Source organism: Xiphophorus maculatus, chromosome 9 (assembly GCF_002775205.1).
Source record: "Xiphophorus maculatus strain JP 163 A chromosome 9, X_maculatus-5.0-male, whole genome shotgun sequence".
In the NCBI taxonomy this organism is placed as follows: domain Eukaryota; kingdom Metazoa; phylum Chordata; class Actinopteri; order Cyprinodontiformes; family Poeciliidae; genus Xiphophorus; species Xiphophorus maculatus.
The window spans coordinates 25,932,250-25,937,852 of NC_036451.1; positions in this window are offsets into that span (position 1 = coordinate 25,932,250).

Genomic DNA, 5,603 nt, shown 5'->3' on the forward strand with positions numbered 1-5,603 from the left:
GAGCCAGATCACAATAGAGAAATAATGGGGGGAACCAGCAAGGACTGACTGAGAATGAGTTGTACATATACTGGGAGCTTAATTACTGAACAAGGAACAAGATGGCTGATAGAAACGGGCTCCAGGTGTGAAGGGAGAGAGCAGAAGGCAGGCTAAGGAGTGAGAGAGGGGGAGAGACAGAAAGACAGGAAGAGAGTGCGGCAGCAAGGAGAGAAAATATGGGAACTTGGAAAATGAATCTAAGCATAACAAAGAATAAGTAGACACTAGGAATAAACAATGAAACTAGAATCACTAAGGAGAAGTGAACCACAGTAAAGTAGAGTACATTTTTGTGAAATGTGAGACATAACTTTATGATCTTCTTTTTCTTTCTTTTCTCTGAGGTAAGTGAAGCCGCCATGTTATTAGATATTGCTCTACGTTCTTTTGCGTCCTCCTGGTTCAGTTGTCAGTGCTTTCAAAGGGATTTTGTTAGGCTGACCACTCCTGGGAAAGTTCATCCACTCTTCCATGTTTTCTTTATTTGTAGATGATGGCTCTCACTGTGGATTGATTGAGCCCAAAAGAAAAGTTCAAGACTTCTCACTTGTTGTTAAATGTATTAGATCAGGGCATGATGTGTTGCTTTTTGAGTTCTCTTGGCTAACTTCATGTTGTCAGACATGCTGTATTTAAATGATTTCTTGTTTCTACTGCTGTGTTCAAGTTATTTCGGAAGTCTGAGCTCGGAGGTGGGAATGATGTAACGTGTGTTGAGAACGTTCTGGTTGCAAGTAGGAAAACAGTGATACTGCAGTAATAAAAAAATAATAATCAATAGTAAGCCTGTGGTGCAGCCAGTGAAATGGAAGTAAGAAAAAATGTGACTTATCACTGTTAATTAATGGCTTAAGAAGTGTGCAGATAAGATTCAAACAGCATTACAGTCAAACATAAATTATTCATGTGCCTAGAAAGTCTAAGCTTAAAGGATTTTTAAAATTTTTAACCAGTATGTTTCTTCTGAATCAAACATTTTGAAGCGGCGCAGTCACCATATGTCTTGCGTACTTGGAGTTTATTCCCCAAGAGAAATAGTCAGAATACAACTCAAAACATGTCAAAAGATGGCCAGTAAATGCAAGAAGAGTTTGACTGCTACAATGCCCCTGAAGATTTTTACTTGATTATTTGGGAAGTTTTTTACACCACTTAAAAAGTTCTTAAAAAGAGGTAAATTATAAAAGTCTTTTCTAACTTGATATTTTTCACATTGTTTTTCTATACTTTAAAATTTCGCTCTCTTTTCCATACTAGAAACAAAATTATAGGCAGAGTAAAAATAGTGTCTGGTATGATGGATCATGAGTTTAACTGTAATTTGGTTTTGATATCAGAACCAAACATAGTGAAAAAGCATTCAGCTTCTATGCACCACAGATCTGGAACAAACTCCCAGAAAATTGCAAAACTGTCAAAACACTGAGTTTCTTGAACTCAAGACTAAAACCCCCAGCAGTTTAGAGTTGGTTTCCGCCCATGATAACTGAAACACTGAGTAACATATTTGATATATATTGATGATTTTGATGATGGCACTCGACAAAATGTAATGTTTGTTACTGGTTTCTCAATTGATGACTGTATGATGTTTTATGACTTTTTATTTTTGTGTTTTTGTGATGTAAAGCACTTTGAACTTCTTTGTTGCTGAAATGTACTACATAAAAAATTATTGATTGATACCTCTTTCTCCTAATAAACATTTGAAAACTGTTTTTTTGTATTTTTTGGACTTAAAATTGTCTGATCATTTCTTTCGATGCACTAAAATATTGCACTTTTTTATTAGGACAGTTGATGGAAGTGTCATGAAGATGCAAAAGAAAAAAGCACAAATCTTTAAAAGAGCAAACACTTTTACTCAGCACTTTCTTCATAATCTATATTACTAAACATTCATTTACCAATTTAAAAACCTGATTTAAAATCCCATTTAAAACAGGCTCTAGTTAGAAACAGAAATAGTTAAACTACTTAAGCAAAATAAAATGTTTACCTCACAGATGAAAGCAACAACAATACTAACTTCAGGCAAACGCAAAGCACACCAAACCATACACTATTTATCAAGTAATTTCAGTCAGTGAACACAGATAAATATATGATTGTATGTTGGTGTCGATATGTGATATTTTTTTCAATCAATGCATTTAAAATCATTGAAATATGCTTCTACTTTTCACAGTAGTATCTCAGAATCTCTTATGTATCTTAAAATCCCGATGTCTTGTAACCCCTCAAACTAATACGCCCTCAGCTCCCTCTGCACCACCCACTCTCTGTGTTGGTGCCAGACACCCTGTCCTCACTAATAGAAACCACATGGCCCCAGAGCACTACAACACACTGTGTGCCTCCAACTGCCCTTGCTGACTCCTCATGTACAAAGAGAGGAAGAGATTGAACAAGAAGGAGACCCCTCCCCTTCAAAACACTCCAAACCACCATCTAAACCTTTCAAATCAGTCCCGAGACCCCCTACACCCCCTTCTCTACTGTCTTCTGTACCTCGTCTCTTCTCGGGATGCTTAATCTCTCCAGTAGGCTCCAAGAGAGCCAAGACAATGGTCTCACTGTTCGACACTGGACTCAATGACGTTGCCAGCATTATTCGCACATTTTCAAATGCCCTTTTTCAGACATTTATGCTACAAATTACATTAGGTGCTATCACGCACTTGGCCCGAGGATGAGCTGTTTTTCTATGAGGACCCAGAGAGCATAAGAGCATGTTTACTGCCCGTTGTTGAGGTGACAGCCACGGGGAACGGGTAGGAAGGAATAACATGGGCGGTGTTTGAAATACACAGGAGTTCGACAGCTGCGGTTGAAAAAGGGACTCCTGGAAACAACAGTTGTGTAAAGAGTCACTGATCGTGCGTGTTTTGGAAAAGATGTAGCAATAACACTGACTTGCTGACAAGCCCACACCTTATATATGTACCTTGAATGGTTAGGATATTTAATTCAAGAATTACCTTCTGACTTCATGTATTTGAGGTGTTGGAACAACATAAAAAAAAAAAAGATTGCCCAATACGAAAGAGAATAAAAACATCGGGAAAGCAACCAGTTAGTTCCAACAAGACTCAAAAACAATCTTGGAATAATCCAACAATGTAGTACCCTATTAACAAAAGTACGATAAATACATGAAATTAGGCTTTGCTTGTTACCACCATGAAGGGATATAAAAGTTTAAAAAACTTATGGCACACCAGTCCTGCAGTTTAAAGTCATTTTTAACGAGATGGGTTGTTTTGTTGTTGCTGATGACTCAAGCAGGCAGGGAAAAATGGTGTTGAGATGACTTAATAAAAAAGAAAAATCAAATGAGAACTTACAACAGAGACACAGAGGGTTGGAGGGGCATGATAAGATAAACACAGAACATCAATAAGGACTGACTGAAGATCTAGGATTACAAAGCAATGGTTACTGGGTCAAGACAAAGGAGAGGCTTAATTATTAGAATGAGTCATTTTTGATTGAGAAAAACCATGAAAGGTCATGATCTGGAAACTAAAAAACATCCTGCAAAGGTAAAAAAATATATTTTTAATTTTATTTAGCAAGAATTATTTCTAAGAAGTATCTGACTGCTGGGTAGCCACTATGAATAGAAGCATTTTTGTAATTGTCACTCCAAAACATTAATATTGCATAAGTCAAAAAAAAAATGCTTTAAAGCATCACTATAAACCTAAATTGGCCAGGGGTGTGAATAATTCTGGTCTTACCTGTATATTCTATTAGCAAGAGAATGAATAAACATTAATTTTGCTTTTAAATAAGTCATTTGGATCATTTTAGAATATTTTTGGTTGAAATATTTGTTGAAATGTGATGAAACAGTTCAATACCATAAGAATGTGATATTTCCATTGTAGATTATACAGTAAGAATCTTGTACAGGCAACTAAAACCATATAATTTAAAATCTACTAAAATTGTCACCATGTCATGACAGTATGTTATGAGGGAGAATTTGTGAAAAGATCGATCTCCCCTACCTCCTCCCTGAGCTGCTATTGCTGTCTAAAGAAAAGCACCACTCCTGGTCAAATACAACCAATCAGAGCCAGGAGGAGGGTTTTAGCGCTGTCAATCAACCTCATGTACGCCGTGCTCAATGTGCTAAAGATGGAGAAACAATTTACTGTTATAAGAAAACCTTTTATCTGCCATCATCGGTGGCCATGCTAACTAGTCTTAGAATTTACAACAGGATGGACTAGCTGCAGCGTAGCAGAGAGCAAGGCGGGAAGGTAGAGCTTGGATGATAAGCGCCACACAAGATTGAGACCACAAAACCCGCCTCCTGGCTCTGATTGGTTGTTTCTAGGTAGCACTGGGAGAAGACAGAGGAGCTTGATTTTTTTTTCTCACAGACTATTTGTGCCATAATGTCATGGGAGAGAGACAGTTTGAACAAATATGTAAAAAAACATTTTACATCCTGCAGCTTTAAACAGTATTTTAGAATCGGGTCTAGTATCATCAACAACAGATCGACACTAGGAAATGCTCGAGCACCTGCCCTTTTTGCTCTGAACAAAAAAGTGCTCTTTTGAAATCTTTTTCATTTTATAGTGTATATTATGTGGCCAAAAGTAGCATTTCTGGATTTAAAAGCTTTATTATCAGTGCCTTACATATTTGTAATTCTGCCCGACATAATTTTTCGATTTTTTATCTCATTCATCTTAGCTCTCTTACAATAATTTCTGTCAAATACCACACTGGCTACATGCAGAAGTATAGATGATTCCTCTTATGGCTGTATTCCGTGCTGTAGCATTGCTGTACTCTGTAAATCTCACATTACTAACTCAGCCGACTGTTCCAAGTGTTGCACAAGGTGCCCCTTTTTTTCCATTTGAGCACCTGCCCCCCAAAATGTCTGTGCACGCCTCTGGTTATGAGGATTAAACTGGAACAGTAACTTTCAGCTTAACACAGGTTTAAGTATTCTTCGTATTTTGCATGGCTCCAGAAATTAAAGTAGTGAAAACAGAATGTCTGGATGCATCACTCAGTTCCACACTGGGTGGGTCATGCAGTGCAAATTGTCAGGAGAATTTCTCAAATCAATAGCATAAAGAACGTTTTGTGCACTCGGTGACCAGGTATCCTCGGCAACTCATAAAGGTCTCCGCCCTAACTCGGTGTGGAGGGTTGTTTGTCCTTTTTCATGCACGGCAGCACCAGCGTGTGAGCGTCTTGCCAGAGCCTCGCCCCAATTCCACACACCACAGAGATGACGCTTTTTTATGGTTTCTTTCCCCCTTCGGCAGTAAAGCATGAGGCCGGGGCTGCTGCAGATTAGCCATGCTCTGTGCAGGAAGCTCCCAAAGGGGGGCACACTTACAGTCCTCCGTAGACACCATCGTGTCACTTGGTTGTCTTGCATCACTAAACCGAATCCCCCCACATCACCCGATGAGCGTGACCTCACTGTTTCTCACAACACACCCGTCAAGTGACGACTGTACAGGCAAAAGAGAGAAACCAATAATCTCAGCATTCCATCTGCCCTGACGCAGGGGGGCTTACAG